Genomic DNA, 4,878 nt, shown 5'->3' on the forward strand with positions numbered 1-4,878 from the left:
GGGTACCGGCGTTGGCAACAAAGGAAATCGTGGTCCAAATCTTTTATAATTTAAGGTTTCTGATCTTGTTTTCTGATTTAGGAAATTTGGGTTCCTTTATGTTTTTGCGTTTCAAATTAAGGTTTCGAATTGAAATTTGAAATTAGGTGTTGTTTTGAGAAGTCCATGTGTTCTTGATATTCTAGTTTGGGAATTTCATGTGTTCTTAATGTTATAGTTGTTGTGATTTAGGGGTTAGGATTTCGAATTTGACATTTACGTCTTTGGGTTCTATTTCTCACTATTTCAGAGTTAAGTTCCAACAAAACCACTTCTCAACATCATATTTCCTTTTAATTTGTCGTGTATATAAAAGAAAATAATAACTCATTCGTGGATTAAATTGAACATTAAACAAAATTGACGAATATTTGAAGCAAAAGTAATATTAAGCCATTTATAAAATTAATATTTTTACTTTTTGAGATAGGTGAAAGAGTTACACAATTCAACATTTACTCTTATAAGAGATGTAAAATAATACATCGTTGTTATCTTTTTAACTAAATACACTTTTAACTTTAAGATATTGTCCCAAACTTTAAAAATAGGTTGATATAATTTTTAAAAATAAATTGATGTAATTTTTTAAAATTTAATAATGTCTTAAACAACTTAAAAGATAATTAAACAATTTAAAAGATAATATGCAACGCATTGACATGTCATAAATTTTATATAATTAAATTAAAAAAATTATATTCATATAAAGTTTTAAATTAAAATATATTAAAATTTAAAACAATATCAATTTTAATTTTCCATTAAAATTCAAAAACAAAATACATATCTATTTATTCGTTTTCATTTTTTTCCTTTTTTTCTTATCAGCACACCTCTCTTTTCCTTCTTCCTCCGCTGATGTCACTTTTCTATCAAGGTATCTTCCTTCTTCCACCTCACCTCCACCAGAATCTCTTTATTTTTTTTCTCCCCTTTCCTCTTCTCCTTTTACAAAATAAATAATACATTTTGAATTATTAATTCGAAATATAAAATTTGTATTAATTATCATAAACGATTTTTCTGGTATTTGGAACATATTCATCATTTACCATTTTTCTAAACCATTTAATGTATTTATTCCCTTGGCCTCCCGCACTTCAATGGATAGATTATTTAGTCACTTTTACTATTAGCCATCCTATCCATTGTTTTAACCTCATCCTCCCAAAATCTGCAATAAATGATACAATGTTGAGAAAAAACATTTGATAATAGTGAATCTCTGTCGCATATTAACCAACTTTGATAAAATGTCTACCATCTCACGTTTTTCCATTCACAAGACTTAACCTTACGAACTTGCTTAAAAAAACCAAATCCAAAGGATCAACACCTGTTATTTAAACAATTTAATTCACAAAATATGAATAACAATTTTGTTCCCACTGTACAATTTTCTGAAGCTGCAATTTTCAGCAACTTATTAACTGGCTACAAAATTGATTGATGACACCCTGCCTCTCAACGGCTAGGAATGTTCATCTCAGGTTCATCAACTTCTACTTTTTGTTTCCCTCTCAGTGCTATCATTACCCATCTTCATTTCCTCGACATTCTTAGCACCGAAAACCTACACAATACATCAAAGTAAACAAGTCAATTGGAAAAATGGCCAATTATGCAAGTCAATCACAGGAAGAAAAAGATATTCAGTGTTTTATACCTCTTTCCCTTGCTCTGAAACTTCTTTACTTTTTTTTCTCCTCTTATTTTTCTTCAACAGTCCTTTCTCTGCAAGCATTTTCAGTTTCTGGTTTTTCCGCTCTTTAGCCTTCTCCTCAAAGCCATCATCTATCATTCTCATTTCTGCTACATTCTTAGCACTGAAAACCTACAATACATCACAGAATTAACAAGTCAAATAGAAATTTAGAACAAAAAAAACAAACCTTTACATAGCTCATAATTGAAAATGCAAAATGCAGACACAGAAAAGGAAACAAATTAAATATATAATTCAATAGCTAGAACAGAAAAACGTCCAGCAAAAAAATACCTTTTTCATGAGAGAAAGCGCCTCACTTTCTTTGTATTCAATCATTTCAAGTTGTTTCTCAATAAGTGCTTCTATTTCATGAATAAGTTTAACATCATTCTGAAAATGTCAAAATGTCAAACAAATAAGGAAACCTTTGCAATAAAAATATCAGAACCCTAAAATGATTTCATTTATACGAACATGAGTCACCATTGAAAAATCTCAGACACTTCCTCCGTATAAACACAGCAAAACCACAGATCAACGAATATTTTCTGAATATGTTTGAGTAATAACTCCACCCAATAGAATGGAATTATTTATATTCAGAGGCCACATAACCTATGTCATCACACTTCAAAAATGAGATTATACATCAAGATATCCTAGACACCGCCATCCACAACAGGCAGGCAAGTATCTAGAGTATGAACTCGGTTTTTTAAGGGTTGCACAACACCCACAATCATGTTTAAAAGTTCAGACTTACATCAGTATGTCTGGGATACAGATTGTACAGATTTAGATACTAACATAATTCAAAAAGGAAGAACCTACCAGGATCCATGCAGTTTAAAAGTACCTATGGTCCCCCTATAAATCTCAGAAACCAATCACGTCAACCACAGCAGTATTATAGTTTAGTTGATTAGGTTCATATATCCCTTTAAGCTAAATTTAGATGGTAATGGTCATTTTTAACATCAACTCTTAATCACCCAGATCAATTGACAAGTGTCAAATTTAGTGAAATGACACATTTAATAACTTTCAGAGATGCAAAAGTTTATCGATTTAATTGTTGAATTATATAACTGTCTGTGTTAACATTGTTGATTTCAAGCTTGGGCAAATGGGGAGGGTTGTGCCATGCCCATTTCCATGGCTCACTCAAAATGAATGATGTGTTAATCCTAGGTTGTTACCCAGAATAACAAGTTGTATCTCTCGACTATAGTATTAAATGAGTTTGGTCACCACATCAACACTCAAGTGTGATGTTGCATAAGCAACAGGCCTCACAAATTTAACAATTTATTTCAAACAAAAATTCTTGGGTATTAGGTACAAATTCAATACTTGTAAACTTCCATTAAAATAACAAAAAATATACAAGCTTTAATATTAAATATAACATGTGCAAACCTGGGTGACAAGGCTCAAAGCCAGTCCACCTCTACCAGCTCTTGCTGTTCGACCAACCCGATGAACATAATCCCGTGGAAACCTGGAGATGAATAGTTGCAATATGCTAATTGAAATGCTTCAAATGTCTATTAAGAAGGTAAAGAAATTGGCACAAGAAAAGGTAACCTTGGAACATCGTAGTTGATAACAAGGTCAACTGTAGGAATATCCAATCCACGACTGGCAACATCAGTTGCTAGCAGTACAGAAACCTTTCCTGATTTAAATTGATGAAGAGCTTCAAGCCTCTGAGTTTGTGATTTGAATGAATAAAGAGCTGCTGCTTCTTGATCAAGCACTTCCAGCATTAAACTTAAACGATGACAATCTCTGAAATTTGGAAACATTTAGGAACATCGATCTAAAAATTATTTACAAGAGAATGACAACTGTACTAGGGAACATCGGTCGGCCGTCTGAAATAGAACCGGACGGTCTACTGACCAAGACAAACCAGTCTATTGAAGACATCTAAATGGAAGCGGTCAGCTATCCCCGTAAGACGACCGGCCAGCGTGAATGAAAGGAACCGGACGGTAAGATGCGGACGGTTTGCATGATTAAGGTAAGGCCAAGGTAATTAGGATAATTACATGCTTAAAGTGATTGGGCTGTGATTGGGCCTTGATTAAGATTGCCTTAATACTAGGTCCATATCCAGCACTATAAATACATGTCAGAGGTACCAGGTAGGTGGATTCAATTATTACGCATTTACTTCTGAATTCAGACATCCGATCGGATAACCTAACTAACTTAAGCATCGGAGTACCTTTGACAGGTACCCTCCGGACGCATCGAACATAGGAGAAGGGAGAAGGTGGATTGTTGGAGGATAGATTTCGCGATTAGCGGACGGCCTGAGGAGAAGAAATTGTATAGGTTTGGTGACTTGTCTTCACACAGGAACATTTTGGCGCCCACCGTGGGGCCGAGCGTCTAGACCCAATGGTGACCACAAGGAACACGACCACTGAGGATCCCATAGAGGCGATAAGGATATTACGGCAGCAGATGGAAGACATGAAACGCCAACACGAGAAAGAGCTGTCGGCAGTGAGGGAAGACTGTGCGGCTCGTATCGCTCGGGAGAGGGCGGCGAAGGAGAAAGGCAAGGAGGTGACCGGTCGGGAGCAAGAAGAAGACCATCGAGCTGCAACCACTCGAGAGGGCACGGCCGAGCACAGTAGTGCTTCGGATCGAACTTGGAAGATAGGAGAAACTGAGCTGAACGGAAGCCAGGAGAAAACCGAGAGAGTGACCAACACTCTCATCACCGTGCCCGCGGTGAAAGAAGAGGAAACAGTCGGCCAACTGCCGTTTAGTCAAGCCATTATGGGTGTCCACATATCCGAACACTTTGTGCCGCCCCAGCTTAGCATATACGACAGGACTACGGACCCCGACGATCACATCCAGGCCTTTTCTACTAGGATGGCGTTCAGAACTGGCAACAGGTCTATATGGTGTCGGGCCTTTTCGTTGTCATTAGAAGGAGAGGCGCTGGAGTGGTTCAACTCTTTACCGCCGGGCTCCATACAGAGTTTCGAAGGACTGAAAGAGATGTTTGGCAGATAGTTTGCCAGCAGCCAGGCCGAAGATCCCACGGTCTTTGAGCTATCTAACCTCAAGCAAGGCAAGGACGAGACGCTAAAGGCGTTCAAGGA

The 4,878-nt window shown here is 36.6% G+C and overlaps 1 long non-coding RNA gene across 1 annotated transcript; it reads right to left on the bottom strand.

Moving 5' to 3' along the window:
• Positions 1-1,757: 1,757 nt before the first annotated feature.
• Positions 1,758-3,225, bottom strand: LOC111241015. Its single transcript, XR_002666704.1, has 3 exons — positions 3,170-3,225; positions 2,042-2,140; positions 1,758-1,876 (listed from the first exon to the last, which is right to left on the bottom strand). It is a non-coding gene; the product is annotated as an uncharacterized LOC111241015 (long non-coding RNA).
• Between the last annotated feature and the right edge of the window lie 1,653 nt (positions 3,226-4,878).

The sequence above is a fragment of the Vigna radiata genome, unplaced genomic scaffold (genome assembly GCF_000741045.1).
Source record: "Vigna radiata var. radiata cultivar VC1973A unplaced genomic scaffold, Vradiata_ver6 scaffold_129, whole genome shotgun sequence".
In the NCBI taxonomy this organism is placed as follows: Eukaryota; Viridiplantae; Streptophyta; class Magnoliopsida; order Fabales; family Fabaceae; genus Vigna; species Vigna radiata.